Source organism: Pseudorca crassidens, chromosome 7 (genome assembly GCF_039906515.1).
Source record: "Pseudorca crassidens isolate mPseCra1 chromosome 7, mPseCra1.hap1, whole genome shotgun sequence".
Lineage (NCBI taxonomy): Eukaryota > Metazoa > Chordata > Mammalia > Artiodactyla > Delphinidae > Pseudorca > Pseudorca crassidens.
Genome location: NC_090302.1, coordinates 103,910,881 through 103,927,401, shown reverse-complemented (window position 1 = coordinate 103,927,401; position 16,521 = coordinate 103,910,881). Strand labels below are relative to the sequence as shown.

Genomic DNA, 16,521 nt, shown 5'->3' with positions numbered 1-16,521 from the left:
AATGCTTTTTAAACAAGGATGTCAAATATATTATCTTAAGGTATTGATAAGTTCTTACATCTGGAGCCCCCTGATTCCATGATTATCAGTCATACTACATGCTCAAAAATTTATACATTACACATTAACAAATTATTAGAAAAAAGTGGACTACCACACCCAAAGATATTAGTGCTAGCTCATATGTCTGACAGGGGTGCCTCTTTTTTTTTTCTCTTTTTTGGCCCCACCACATGGCTTGTGGGATCTCAGTTCCCCAACCAGGGATTGAACCCTGGCCCCAGGCAGTGGAAGTGCTGAGCCCTAACCACTGGATCGCTAGGGAATTCCCCGGGGGATGCCTCTTAAAAAGAGTTTTCGAGGGCTTCCCTGGTGGCGCAGTGGTTGAGAGTCCACCTGCCGATGCAGGGGACACAGGCTCGTGCCCCGGTCCGGGAAGATCCCACATGCCAAGGAGCGGCTGGGCCCATGAGCCATGGCCGCTGAGCCTGCGCGTCCGGAGTCTGTGCTCCACAACGGGACAGGCCACAACAGTGAGAGGCGTGCATACAGCAAAAAAAAAAAAAAAAACAGCTATCGGGACTTCCCCGGTGATCCAGTAGTTAAGACTTCCCCTTCCAATGCAGGGGGTGAGGGTTCGATCCCTGGTCGGGGAGCTAAGATTCCACATGCCTCGTGGCCAAAAATCCAAAACATAAAACAGAAGCAATATTGTAACAAATTCAATAAAGACTAAAAATGGTCCACATCAAAAACAAAAATCTGGGCTTCCCTGGTGGTGCAGTGGTTAAGAATCTGCCTGCCAATGCAGGGGACATGGGTTTGAGCCCTGGTCGAGGAAGATCCCACATGCTGCGGAGCAACTAAGCCCGTGCACCCCAACTACTGAGCCTGCGCTCTAGAGCCCGCGAGCCACAACTACTGAAGCCTACGTGCCTAGAGCCCATGTTCTGCAACAAGAGAAGCCACCGTGATGAGACACCCACGAACCGCAACGGAAGAGTAGCCCCCGCTTGCCTCAGCGAGAGAAAGCCCGCACGGCAATGAAGACCAAGAGCAGCCAAAAATAAAATAAAATAAAATAAAATTTTTTTTTAAATCTTAAAAAAAAAAAAAGAGAGAGAGAGAGAGTTTTCAGGGAGTTTCCTGGTGGCCTAGTGGTTAGGATTCTGGGCTTTCGCTGCCATGGCCCGGGTTTGATCCCTGGTTGTGGAACTGAGATCCCACAAGCCACGTGGCCAAAAATAAATAAATAAATAAAAAATAAAGACAGCTTTCAGGCTCCAACTCCAAAGATTTCAATTTACTATGTCCCTTAAGAAGCTTCCAACCATATGATCCATCAATCCCATTTCTGGGTATATATCCAAATGAAATGAAAGTAAGACCTCAAAGAATTATCTGTGCTCTCATGTTCGTTGCAACATTATTCACAATAGCCAAGATATGAAACAAATCTTAGAGTCTGTCAACAGAAGAATTAATTTTTAAAATGTGACGTATATAAAAGGATATTATTCCGCCTTAAAAAGGGAGATCCTGCCATTTGAAGCAATATAGATGAAACTGGAGGACATTATACTAAGTGAAATAAGCAAGACACAGAAAGAAAATACTGCATGATTTCACTTATGTAAATCTAGAAGGGTCAAACTCATAGAAGCAGAGAATAGAGTGGTGGTTGCCAGGGGCTGGGAGGGAGGGAGGAATGGGGAGATGTTAATCAAAAGGGTACAAAGTTGCAGTTATGTAGGATGAATGAGTTCTGGAGATCTAATGTACAGCATGATGACTATAATTAATAATACCATATTTACCATATACTGAAAATTTGCTGAGGTTTCCCTGGAGGTCCAGTGGTTAGGACTCTGAGCTTCCACTGCAGAGGGCAGGGGTGCAGCTCCTGGTCAGGAAACTAAGATCCCACATGCTGCATCGTGCAGTCAAAAAAAAAAAACTTGCTAAGACAGTAGATTTCAGATGCTCTCATCACACACACACACATACACACACACACACCAGTAACTGTGAGGAGATGGATACCTTAATTAGCTTGGTTGTAGTAATCATTTCACTCTATGTGTAAAATGCCATGCTGTATACCTTAAATATATACATAGTTTTTATAAATCAATCTTCTAGATGAATCTGATGTGCAGTCAAATTTGAGAATCTCTGACGTAGTATATCTACACATTTGATCACCATGCTATAAGGTGTCTGATGGAAATTATTAACAGGAAATTTTAAGGGGCAGTCTACTTACAGCACACCCACAAAGCAGTGTTCTTCAATCTATTTTCCACAAGATATTAAGTATTCTGTGGGGGGAAAAAAAAGGATTCTATGGTCAAAAATGTTGGGGAACACGAGGTGTAAATGGGTTCTTTACTGTGTGATTTTTTAAATATACAGTTGACCCTAGCACAACACTGGGGTGAGGGGCACCCACTCTCTGAACAGTTGAAAATCTGCTTGTAACTTGTAGTTGGCCCTCCGCATTTGCGACTCCTCCAATCCGAGATTCCCAGCCACAGATTCGACAAATCACAGATTGTGTTGTACTGTAGTATTTACTATTGAAAAAAACCTGCTTGTAAGTGGAGCTGCGCAGTTCAAACCTGTGTTTTTCAGGGGTCACCTGTACATTGTGAATGTGCAGCAGATGAGATCTAACGTGAAGCACTTCCCCAAACGTAGGGGACAAGAGACTGATCCATTAGCCAGCGTTATTTGAGTATAATCATTCGATAGTGAAGTATTAATTTATTTTATTTTATTTTATTTATTTTGCGGTACGCGAGCCTCTCACTGCCGTGGCCTCTCCCGTTGCGGAGCACAGGCTCCGGACGCGCAGGCCCAGCGGCCATGGCTCACGGGCCCAGCCACTCCGTGGCACATGGGATCTTCCCGGACCGGGGCACAAAGCCGCGTCCCCTGCATCGGCAGGCGGACTCCCAACCACTGCGCCACCAGGAAAGCCCTGAAGTATTAATTTAAATGAAGAAGAATCTAAACCCACATTTCTCCATATTTTCTTATAAATAAAGAAAATATGCAATTCCATTTTTTTTCTTTCCTTTTTATTTTTAAAAAATTTTTAAATCTTTCCCTAAAGATGCTTTTTTTTTTTTTTTTTTTTCTAAAGATGTTCTTTCACTCATAGACTGTGGTTGCTGGAACCAGATTGTACTGGCTCTTAAGAGCTGATTGTTAAATTTTTTAGGAATTTTGTGAGCTGGTTGTCAAAAAACACACATTATTAGAAATTAAATTATGTAAACATACAATTAGATCATGTATGTTATAAACAAAGGTAATAAATACTCGAATCTCATCACTTCTTAATTATTTTACTACATTTTACTATTTACTAGGTTCTTGGGGTTATTTACACCTATTGTAACTGTGTGGTGGGAACTGGTCACGATGGGAGTATTTGTACCTCAGAAATAAGCAAATGCTAGAAATCAGGGCCCCTCCCATCCCACATCAGAAAGCCGGAAAAAGTTGTTAAACATTTACCAGCACATCATTGCCTATGCATTGGGCAGTGACTCTCCCCTATAAGTAAATCTCTGTCCTACAGCTGTACTCTGCTTTCCTTCCTAATCAGCATATTTTTACCCTAAAGTGTTTCCTCCCATTGACATGTTCCAGTTATGATGACCCTCATCTCCATGATAAGTCTGAACATTTTATTTTAAAATTTCAATTTTAAAGGAGTTCCCTGGCAGTCCAGTGGTTAGGACTCTGTGCTCTCACTGCTGGGCCCCAGGTTCGATCCCTGGTCGGGGAACTAAGATCCCACAAGCCACTTGGTGCAGCTGAAAAAAAATTCAATTTTAGGATGTTTACTAAAACATGCCTGTACATTGGATGTGAACCTTTTTTCTACTAAGATGGCAAAATAGTGATGTTGGAACATGTGTGGTCACGAATGAAGATTGACCGAACAACAGCAAAAGAAATCAATGCTTACAAATAAATGTTGCTTTTGAGTTGCAGTAAAGATCGATTTGGATATGCTAGAACCTGTTACTTATTCATTTCTAACCCTACTGCCAGTTAATACTGCTTCCATAATTTCCCCCCAGAAGTCAGTCCACAGCTCTGCTCCAATGTTTGATAATGTACTTTAGGACTTATTTAAGTTATTGTTTCTGTGCTTCAACCTCAGTTTGGACATCCATTATACTAGGTTTATTGTATCTTGCCATTATCCCCTCCCTACTCATATCTAGCTCAGTTTATTCTGTAGTTAAGTCACAAGACATTCTTTAGCGCTAATAGTTCTTCCAAGCCCCTGGTGGGAGATTTGGCACTGTCCTTCATTGTTCCACTGGACTCATTGACAACACTGATGAAACAGCACTTCTCTGATTTCTTACTTAAACACATTTCCTTACTTACGCACATTCTTAGTCATGGAACATTCAACCCCCAATCCTAGATCTTTGATGTAGGATGAATAGACCTCCTATTCATCAGTTTCACACTATTTAGATAAGCTATTGGGTCTGATACATTCAAGAACCGGGGGGTCCTCTAATATTGATTACTAGATCCTATTCAACCATATCCAAGTTCAGTCCAAGTTGCTTCTAGGCCCTTCAGCAACAGTTTGTCAGGTAACCATCCAGAAAATAGCCTTTGATATTGACATGTACTTCCCAATGTCCTACCTTAACAATAGCACTCCTGAATTCATACACTGGTCCAACACTGAGTCTGCTTCAAGCGCTGAAAGCCCCCGAAAGGTACAGGGAAAGAGATGCCTTTGCAGGTCTTCCTGTGTTCGCCTTGTGCATTTTTGAGTGAGCCAAAGCCCTGCTCTTTTCAGTTTTTACCACAATTCAGGTTTCAGATCTCATATTATTAGTCATGACAACAAAATCAACAATAATATCCTGCATTTGGATAGTATATTTGCTTTGTCATGCATATTATCTCAAAGATGTTCATAAGATAGATGAGTTCACATCGGGGTTCTAAGAGATTAAGGCATTTGTTATTAAATGCTGGTAGCTTGCTTGAGGTCACCCAGCTGGTTAGTGGAGAGGCTGGGAGCTGAGAGCCAGTTTTTGGCTCAATCCACTCAATTTAATGTTTATTCTGTTATCCCACCCAGCTGCTTGTTTCTCTAGTGTTTTCCTTGGTATCGTACTGTGGCCCAGAGCACTTAACAGAAGATACATCCTCAAACACACACATTTTAAAAACAATCAAACTAGAACTGGCTGAGTAAAAATTCCCTGGGGGGGAAAACATGTAAACTCACCTATGAAGCTCCAAAATAATAGTCTGGTATGAGTGTACCCCTCATCTTTAGAACAGACTCTCCTCTCACCTCCAAAATGCTTATGAATGCTTCCACCAACACTTGAAGATGGCTTTAGAGAAAATTGAAAGCTTAATGAATCAAATCCAGCTTACACTTAATAGACCTGCAAAAATCTCTCTGACATGGTGTGTTGGTAGCTTTTTGCAATAAAAATGTTAATTTAATAACTTCTTAATTTGGAAGGCAATAAAGCTATGACAAAAGATGAACTTCAAAATTGCTTTCAGCAAGGGAAATTAGGTGAGGTACCACTCTGCAAATGCTATTTGAAGTACCCACCTCCAGAACCTAACCTCCTCCACCACAGCAATTTCGCAATCCTCACCATGTTGCAGAAGGAAAAATACATGGTTCTTGGGAAGGTCACATGAGGATGCTATCGAGTGCCCCACCTATGTCTCCTGCCAGAGTCCTTTCCAACCTATGAAGATTTACCTCCAACACAAGTACCCGCCTCCACAATTTAGCCTCTTTTATCACTATAGGTTTCATGGCCCCAACCAACTCATCTAGGGGGAAATACTGCTTTGTGTCGGGAGAGGGAGGCTAATCAAAATCAAGACAACATGATAAGGTAGTAATAGCTCCAACAAAGTTGGAAGACAGTGCCACAGCTAAAGAATAAATGGGCTTGGGACTTCCCTGGTGGCGCAGTGGTTAAGAATCTGTCTGCCAACGCAGAGGACACAGGTTCGAGCCCTGGTCTGGGAGGATCCCACATGCCACGGAGCGGCTAGTCCCGTGCGCCACAACTGCTGAGCCTGCGCTCTGGAGCCCGCGAGCCACAACTGCTGAGCCCATGTGCCACAACTACTGAAGCCCGGGCGATTGGGGCCCGTGCTCCACAACAGGAGAGGCCACTGCAGTGGGAAGGCGGCGCACCACAGCGAAGAGCAGCCCCCGCTCACCGCAACTAGAGAAAAGCCCACGGGCAGCAACGAAGACCCAATGCAGCCAAAAATAAATAAATAAAATAAATTAAAAAAAAAAAAGAATAAATGGGCTTAAGCTATTTCCATTTAGCAAAATCTACAGTAACAGCAAACTAACTGAAGAGCCCCAGTGCTTGGTAAGCTACTCATTTAAGATCATTGAATTAACCAGATGCGATGTTAGGAAATCTGAAGATGAGACAGCAACAGTTGGGTGGATGTTGAAGTATTGATAACTGAGATCTAAATATTTTAAAGGGATTGTGTAGCCTTGACTGAGTCCTGTTCCCAACTGGTCCCAATCTTGATGAGAAATGGAGACCCAAAAGGCAATCTCAAGAGTTTTATACTAGGAGTTCACTCCATGTCAATGCAGAGAGATCATAAAGGGCTTACCAAACATCTCAGAGTCTGGTAACTACATTCGACCCCTTGGGGAAAAACCCAGGTGGTGCAGGAGAGATATATAATTAGCCCATTTGGAAACAGCATCCCTCTCAGATAAGGAGATGGCGCTCTGTTCCTGGAAGGTCCCCAAAGCATAAAAGTGTAACAGGGTAACTCATAAGAGCTGCACCTATGGAAAACTGACTGGAGGTCCCACTAATATCACTGACCAAGATTTGGTAGATATTAAAATCCAGCCCTTGGTGGTGGTGGGGGAGGAGGGTGGTGGTGGGATGAACTGGGAGATTGGGATTGACATATATACACTAATACGTATTAAATGGGTAACTAATAAGAACCTGCTGTATAAAAAAATAAATTAAATAAAATTCAAAAATTCAGAAAAAAAAAATCCAGCCCTAAGCGCACAGAGCCTAATTTGGAAAGAGGGCGGGTCTGTCTTTTTTTTTTTAAATGAATTTATTTATTTAATTTATTTATTTTTGGCTGCGTTGGGTCTTCGTTGCTGCACGTGGGCTTTCTCTAGTTGCGGTGCGCGGGCTTCTCATTGCGGTCGCTTCTCTTGTTGCAGAGAATGGGCTCTAGGCACGTGGGCTTCAGTAGTTGTGGCATGCAGGCTCAGTAGTTGTGGCGCACAGGCTTAGTTGCTCTGCGGCATGTGGGATCTTCCCGGACCAGGGATCGAACCCATGTCCCCTGCATTGGCAGGCGGATTCTTAACCACTGTGCCACCACGGAAGTCCCGGGTCTGTCTTTTAACAAGCAAAGAAGACGGCAGAAATCAAAGCATCGTCTTCCCAAAAAGGAAACCTATGGTGGGTAAGGGAACCAGTGTGCTCAACTGGGAAGCAACACTGCATCTCTGGGAAGGAGAGAAGTCAACCCAGAGAAGCTTCCTACAGAGTGCAAGTTTCATAATCGGAAACCCCACGAGGAAGGAAGTGGTGTACAAGATACAGGACACACATCTGAGACCTTACTACCACTGAAAGTGTGTTCATGAAACCGTTCTCTCAAGAGTCCACGTGTTACCCCACTGGAATGCTAGGATCTAGATGAAAGATGGAAAAAGAGCAGTAACCAGAGTTAGAACCAGCCAGCTTTTCTTTTGATTGACAATTTGGTGTTCTCAATGGGAAGAGCTGGCAGATGAGCTGAAGGGCATTGAAAAACTACTAATAGCCACTCTCTACACAAGATCATTGATGGTGGAATTATCAGTATGGTGACAGATAATGTTAAATAACAGATAATGGTAAATGGGTTTTAGAGGGAAATAAGTCCAGATTTGCCTGCTGTTGTTATTTTTGTTGCTGTTTTTTCTTTCAAAAGTGTCTAGGTTTGGCTGATAAGGTGTATGGCCACCTCATTAATGAGTTACATTAGCTTTCTCTACTCACCTGGTCTCTCTCAGCCGTAGGAGCCCCAGTCAGCCTGGCATCATGGAAGATGAGAAAACACTGAATTCAGAAGACCTGGGTCCTGTGCCTGACCCTGCCACTAACAGCTGAGACCTCAGGCAGGGACATCACCCACTTGGATTGCTTTTTCATCTATAAAATGAAAGAAACGGCAGTTGAGTCTCTCAGTGGTCTCTTTGAGTTCTAAAATTATGACTATAGGAAAAAACCTTTTGTTTTTTGCCTACTCAACCCCACCTACTCAGTCTTCACCTTACTCTTCACCTCCTACGATGAAAGGAACATCACTCCTTATATGTTTCTGCCTCGTCTCTGGACGTCTTCACTCACGCAGATTTAACTGAGTCATCTACTTCTTCAAAATCAGCTTTAAAAAATTTTTTTTGGTCCCCCCCACCTCTTTGTCTTCTGTGCTTTCGGTAAAGCATGCTCATGAGATCGGATGGAGTTTAACAATCCAGGGCAGCTTTGGTTTTCTTTTGCTTCTTTTTCTCCCCATTATAAGCTCTGAGTCAGATGAAGTCTTTCTTAAGTGGTGGTTGAACAATACATTGCTTAGTGACATACTAAATATCATGAGGTGAAAGGCAATTATTAGCTTAAAGAGGAAGTTGTTACACCTCACACAGAAAAGACACAAAGTCACACAGGAAGACACAGAAGACACAGGGGTTTGTGAGGGGCTGGAATGCCCAGATTAACTGAATTATGCTCTTAATTATGGGGAGGCAGTAGAATGGTATTTCTCAACCATGGTTTAACATCCAAATCACCCGGGAACTTTAAATACTGTTGATGCCTTGCTACCACCCTCCAGAAATTCTGATTTAATTGATCTGCGGCGTGGATTTGGACACTCCTTGGGATGTTTAAAACTCCCCTTGGGATTCTAACATATAGTCAAGACTGAGAACCATTGCAAGAAGAGAAGTTGAAAATTACGCTGAAAACAACTGGATCCAGAGATTCATCTTATAAAGGTGTGGCCTTGGAATTCGGCATTTGAAACAGTCACCATTGGGACGGGCCTCAAAGAATTTTGGAAAGAAGATCCATTCCAGAACTTTCTTTATCTAATCCTCCCATGTCTATGGGAGAATCCTAACTTGAGGTCAGTGAACCCCATGATACTGCATGCAAAATAGTCTCTGCGTATGTGAATGTGCATTGTTCTGAGCACAAGACCCATAGTTTTCATCAGATTTCTAAAGAAGACCATGACCTGAAATATTAAAAACCACTATTTATTGGAAAGAAAAAGATTATATGAGATGATTACTTTGGGATAGCAAATATCCTTATATTGGTTGAATACTGGTCCTTGAAGGATTGTCCCTGGGAGTCAGTGCTCCTGGTTAAAAAAAGTGTCACTCAGGGCTTCCCTGGTGGCGCAGTGGTTGAGAGTCCACCTGCCAACGCAGGGGACACGGGTTTGTGCCCCGGTCCGGGAAGATCCCACATGCCGCGGAGCGGCTGGGCCCGTGAGCCATGGCCGCTGAGCCTGCGCGTCTGGAACCTGTGCTCCGCAACGGGAGAGGCCGCAACAGTGAGAGGCCCGCGTACCTCAAAAAAAAAAAAAAAAAAGTGTCACTCACAATAAAGTAATGTATTTAAAAATTTTTTTTATTTTATTGAAGTATAGTTGATTTACAATGTTGTATTAATTTCTGCTGTACAGCAAAGTGACTCAGTTATACACATATCGACATTCTTTCTTTATATTCTTTTCCATATGGTTTATCACAGGATATTGAATGAGGGAGGTAGGGAGGGAGAGGGATGAACTGGGAGTTTGGGGTTGGTAGATGCAAACTATTATATATAGAATGCATAAACAAAAACGTCCTAATGTAGAGCACAGGGAACCATATTCAATATCCTGTGGTGTATTTTTATTAGGTCCTCTACTCTGATGAAATGGGGTTAATGCCACCTGTTCTGTCCCACAGGTGTGTCATGTGACGCAGCAGCATGGCCAGTTTTGCTGTTGGTGCTAAGTGAATGAATTGCTTTCAGGAGGGAATAACACAGGCAACAGAAGCAGCAAATATTTACCTTGCACTTACTAGCAGTGCCAGACACCCATCTAAGCCCTTGACATACATTAACTCATTTGTGCTGCACAACAGCCCTAGGAGGTAAGGACCACCATCCTCCTTTTACAGGTAAGAAAATGGAAGCAGAGAGTCTAAGTAGCTCAACAAGATCTCTCAGCAAATAAGTGGCAGAATTGAGACTCAAATGTAGGCTGTCTGACTCCAGGGTCCACCTTTAACTAAGTGTCACAGAAATGAAATGACCGATTGGACTACTAACAAATGTTTTGAAAAGCTTTCACTACTGCAAAGCAAGTCATTCACTTTATCCTCATCACCATTATTACCAGGCTAGAGATTTAGGGTGACAATAATACAACTAGCATGACAACACCGTAGTTGAGAGAACTGAAGGCAGTGAAATACGCTCTTTTTCTATTTGTTTACCAAGAATTTCTACTCTACAGTTGCTGCTGAGAACATGACCTTCCTCCTAAGTGCCTCCTAAGAGACATGCCTTTGAAGAAAGGCAGACCGATTACTGCAAACCTTGAAGATGACAAGCAGGCTGCTTTGGTTTGATGTGGCAGTCATCCCCACTCTTCTTTGTCACTAGACTGAATTCCTCTGCAGAAAGTCTGAGAGCATAGTCATGATCAGCGTGTGATTTTATACCACCACCATCTGCTGGCGCTCCATAAATGATTCCACGCTAAATACAGGTCCTCCTGATTACCCAGGGAGCTACCGCCTCCAGGTCGTGCTTGGAGATGTGCTTCACAGTTTTGGACCTGGAAGGAGAAAGAACTTGGATGTCCTTCAGGGTGAGCTTCAGGTCCTTCTAGAGAAATCGACTCTGGGGCCAAATGCAAACTATCCGTGACCTCCATCATGTCACTCTAGCTCCTAAACGTTGATAGAAAATGCTATGATATTCATCCATGTCGCATTCTTTTTTTGGTCAGCCAAAGCTCTGCAATTCGGAATTTCACTGTGAAATCCTGAACCTTCTTCTGCAACTCAATGGCATGCACTTGCTTTACCAATGACCTCTAGGAGGCCAGTATCCCTGAGGACTTGCTCTCCTCTGTCACCAAACAGAACATCCTGGGGAAACTGTGCAGCCATGTTACTGATCTTGTCTGCCTGTGTTGCCACCAGAAGTCACATAGGACACAAACAAAGCACAGGGATATGGAAAGGCAGACATGTGACATCCGCACCCTCCCAAAGGAGTTGAACGTGTTTCTCCAAGTGTCAGAAACATAATAGAATTGTCAAAAGTTGACTGAATAGCTTATGTGTTATGAAATGTCACAGGTCTTTTGTTGTTCGGTGACAATGTAAAAACTGCACGATTTTTCATCAAAATGGAAAAGAAAAATGAAGAGTAGCTATAAACACACTGGTATAAGTCAACAGATGATCACAGTACCTGTGTTGTCCCATCCCCACTTGGATGTCACCGCCATGTTTGTTTATGTATCTGCTTACAGGCTTTGCATTTTTTTTTTTTTCTTTGGCAGCACCATGTGGCTTCTGGGATCTTAGTTCCCCCACCAGAAATCAAACCCAGCCCCAGCAGTGAAAGCACTGAGTCCTAACCACTGGCCCGCCAGGGAATTCCCCAGGCTTTGCATTTCTACGTGCACGTGTTTCTGACTCTCTCTTGACCACCTGCTGAGAGATGCGGAATCTCCAGAAGGTCTCCTTGGATTCTTCCACCCAGTTACTTGGCTTCTGAGAGGATGCCCTGACTACTGAGTGGGAGGGAATTTGATCAAGTTCAAAATAAGCCTGCTTCCTTCCTCTGCCCCTGAACTCCTCATTCCCCACCTGCAATTACATAATGGATGAAGTCCAAAATACTGACCTGGGAGAGAGAGAAAAAATATTTGTGGGGATGTAGAAGGGACCTTTTTGTGATATGATGAGCCTGTCTCACATGTGATGAGGACTAATGGACCCGCCAGCTAGCTGGCTACCTAGGACATCAATCTAAAAGGTATATTCAGGGGACTTCCCTGGCGGTCCAGTGGTTAAAAATCTGTGCTTCCATTGCGGAGGGCATGGGTTTGATCCCTGGTCGGGGAACTAAGATCCTGCATGCCTTACGGTGCAGCCAAAAAAAAAAAAAAAGGTGTATTCAACCATCAATAGAGTAGAGTTGAACAATCCCACCCAGTTAGAGCACCCAGTTATTTCACTGAAGTGGTGAAATGTAAATCAGCCCCGCTACCACCAAAGAAGAGTGTGCCCTGGAAGAAAAACAAAGCCCTTCTCCCTTGTACCTTTAGCATTTTGTGGCACACGCATGTAAGGTCCAGGTACAACGTTATTCAGGTCCTCCCCCAGCCTTGAAGGCAGCCAGCTGACAGTGGTCTGAATAATGGATGACGCTGTGCTGTTTACCTGGAACAACTTATTTTTATTTAAATTGGAAACTGTGCTCTCTGCCTTCTAAGGAGCTGTCTGGTTCAGAAATTCAGGGGGAAAAAAATCTCATAAATCTAGTATTTTGAACATAAAGGGGTGTGCGCTATGTATTATTTCTTTTAAAAAAATGAGTTCCTCTTTAACCCCGCTAAATAGATGATATAAAAAAAAAAATACATTGGTTTAAAGGGTGCAAAATCACTAGTCTGCCTGAGGCCGACTAGTTTACATCAAGTTCTATATAATCACATTATATCAGCCTGGTAAACCACTCTGATGATCTGTAGTCTTTTGAAAACAGTCAAAATGATATATCAAATCATACTACCTGAGAAATGTTAGAAATACCGGGTATAGTGAGGCCCACGTTCTGTACCAGAATCATGTGGAAAGCTTTTCTTTCTGTTTTTATTTTTAAACGACAGATTTATAGGTCCTAGCTGAGACCTCCTGAATCATTCAGAAATGGAGTCTAGGAATCTCTATCTTTTAAAATCCCGTCGCATTTCTTCTATGACCCATTGGAGAGCCAGGATTTGAGACCCACCAATTCAGTCTACGGATGCTGATGAACCAGCCTTATACAGATGACGAATGTGCAGCTCAGGAAGGTCCCAGGCCGCTATTCAGCATGTGCCTATGGAGTGTTTGCTTTGTGCCAGGCACTGTTCCATGTACAGAGGCTACATCAGCAGACAGGATAGGACCAAATCTAGTTCAATTGTTTGTTCAAAGTAATTCATTAAATTATCACCTGCCCATCATGTATTTTTTTAAGCTAAGTTCTGGAAATATGAAGATAAAAGAGGCATTGTCCCTGCCTTCAAGGACCTTTTAGTCTAGTGAGAGACAAGTATGGAAACAGATCATTACAACACAATAAGATAAATTCTATATAGTAGAGATACACATGAGGCAGGACAAAAACAAGTGGAAACAGGGAGGACTAGAGGCCATTCACGCCCACGATGATTTTTTTTTTTTTTCTGCGATATGCGGGCCTTTCACTGTTGTGGCCTCTCCCGTTGCGGAGCACAGGCTCCGGACATGCAGGCTCAGTGGCCATGGCTCATGGACCCAGCCGCTCCTCGGCATGTGGGATCTTCCCGGACCGGGGCATGAACGCGTGTCCCCTGCATCGGCAGGCGGACTCTCAACCACTGCGCCACCAGGAAAGCCCCCCCATGATGATTTTTAATGTTACCCTCTGTTTTTATGCAGTTTTATTATTCTGTTAGTATGGCATTCAGTTAGTCATTTGGGAGCTATTAATGAGATGTAAGACTGGAATGCTGATTTAAGTTTTCGGTGTCACTAAAGCCTGTATGATTAAACTACAATACAACCGCGTGAAATTAATTGCTAAACTGGTAAGGTACTGACAAAAAGTGCCATTGAGGGGTAGACAAATAGTGTGAGTGGGACTGGTAGGTGGAGGGAATCCAAGATGGGAGGGGAAGGGGAATGGACTTATTTATATATCTATTATACTCCCAGGGCACATCACACCTGCTACCTTATGAAAGCCTCATTGGAACCTTCAAGGCAGTTATTATTACCAATCATCCCTCCTCTGACAGAGGAAGATACAGAGGTTCAGAGAGGCTGAGAAACTTTCCCAAAGTCACACAGCTGTTAAGCGAGAGAGCTGGCATGCAAATTCAGGTTTTCCAGGACTCCCAGCCTTGGGATTCTCCCATTCCACCTCCCAAGGGTCCTGTATTTCCCGAGGTTCCCGTCACTGGTCTAACAAAGCCCTAGGCACAACCCTCTGTGCTGGATTATTGACTTGGAAGTTGCATTGGAAATGAACGTGAACCATGCACGGGGTGCCCTGAACCTCTAAGCATGCAGCTTTCCTAGGCATTGGAGACATCACCCAGGGTTCAGCCAGAGGAAAGCATTGTTTGAGGAACCAGGCGCCGGCGATGGCCGGTGTGAGATAAGCCTGCTGACGATTGCCGAGAGGCTGCTGCAGGGGCCTGCTCCATTCAAGCAGGAAAATGTGTCACTTCCTCCTGGCTCCTATATCATTTCTCTGTGGGGGAGGAGGGGGAAGGAGCCAAGCCTTGAAAGAATCTAGAATGGGGCCGGGCGGGGTGAGGGGGAAGGCCAGTCGAGTGGAAGAGTAGGGTTTAACCGGCTCTGGCTACACCCTATTTCAAAGCCACGGCATATTCTTACTGCTTCGTTCCTGGGAGGCCTACCCTTCTAACTGCGTCCTCATCCTTTTTTCAATTCAGTGCTGGAATCTCAGCACAGTTACTCCTCCTCGACCTCCTCCTCATATGCAAATCTCACTCCTCAATCTCGGCTGCATTTATTTTTCTGCAAAGCCGAAACGTTTAGAGCTGGCTGAATGCATCCCCCCTTCTCCACAGCCCCACCCAATAGAAATGTGTACACACACACACACACAGACACACACACACACACACAGACATGGCACCCAGTGCCTGGTTCCCACAGAACAGCTATTTTAAAGAGTCCTGGTTTTGCTAACAGCTCCACTCAGCTATTTCTCCCTTGTGATCTCATTGGAAAAGTAGTGAAAGGAAAGGAAAAAGTAGGGTTAATGCTAAACCAATTTGCGTTTGCAGAGGAGCTCCAGTAATTTTGAAATGGAAGAGCTTATCGTGTTTAACTTTCTTTCTGCAGAGGAGAAAACTGGGGCCCGCAGAGATTAAATGACTTATTCCCAGGCTCACAGCTGGTGAAGAGTGGAACCCAGGCTGCAGCCTGGGTCCCCACGGTGGACTTTGCTCTGTTGTTAGAGATCAGGCCAGAGGGGGCTTGGACAGGCGGGCATTTCCGATGCCCACAGCTCTTCTTCCTTCCGTAATTCTCTACGTGTGCATAATTGCACCACTAGAGCTTTTGTGGCATTTGAGAGCCTTCCTTGAACCCCTTAAATGGCTGTCTCCTCAAACATCCTGAAAGCTGGGCTTGCCACTCAGGTGCCTTTTGAGTTTCACGGGAGGTAACTCCTTCAACCTTTCATTCTGAAGCCACCTAGACTTTGGCAACAACCAGCTTCCTTATTTGCCCTGTTCCTTATTTGGAAGCCGCTGAGCTTTCCCCCAAACATGTTGGGACCATTCTAATTGGCGAGGTGTGTGTCAACACATGTAAACTCACCGGCCAGCTTGCATTGTTCACCTTTCAAAGTGCTTCCAGGAGAGAAGCCGGTTCCCTTCCCAGCCCTTGCTGGATACAACACACACCCAGCCCACGGGATCAGAAGGGCTTGTGCAAGCAGAATTTCCTGTTCTGCTGACTCATCTCCTGCAACGAGATGGAAGACACGTTTATATTTTCTTTTCCAGCTGTTAAAGGGCAATGGGAGTCTTACAAGTTTGGGGCTCTTGGAGATGAGGTCCAGTATAGGCAGCGCCTGGCACGTAGTAGGGCTGAATAAATGAGTGTTGTTGAATGTATTCATGGTGGCTCCAAGAGCCCACTGAGAGTGGTGAGTGCTCAGGGGAGGGGTGCAAGGCTGGCTGGGGACGGAACATCACTAAGGGGCTTTGAGCTTCCATTTTGGAGGGAAGCTTTTGACTCTTGGCCAACAGGACAATTTAAAGAAGGCATGCTGGGGTTTCATTTGTGAATGGGTAACAATGCAGCAGCCAGACTTGGTACCCCATATGCTTTCCGACTGAAAACAAAGGCATTCCTCTTCTCCAAGCGAACCTAAATCGAGGGAAGGATGATTCAACACAGTGTAGGAAACAGCAGGAAATCCGTCAATAGCATTTACATCTGGGAGGCAATAGAGCCAGATTTTTTGGCAAACGAGACTGGAATTAAGGGGAAAAAAAAGGATCCTGATAAGATTTGTGCATTTCAATGTATGTACATTTTACCTTAAAAAATTATGTACATACTAATGGAGTAGGGGGTGGGGAGTGATGGGTACATGAGGTTCTATTATAATATTCTGT

The 16,521-nt window shown here is 44.0% G+C and overlaps 1 long non-coding RNA gene across 2 annotated transcripts; it reads right to left on the bottom strand.

The window, feature by feature from the left end:
* Positions 1-2,205: 2,205 nt before the first annotated feature.
* LOC137228150 (uncharacterized) lies at positions 2,206-15,823 on the bottom strand. Of its 2 annotated transcripts, none has more exons than XR_010945159.1 (3): positions 15,716-15,823; positions 8,085-8,237; positions 2,206-2,321 (listed from the first exon to the last, which is right to left on the bottom strand). It is a non-coding gene; the product is annotated as an uncharacterized lncRNA (long non-coding RNA). The 2 variants fall into 2 exon arrangements; XR_010945158.1 differs by lacking the exon at positions 2,206-2,321 and adding an exon at positions 7,202-7,436.
* Between the last annotated feature and the right edge of the window lie 698 nt (positions 15,824-16,521).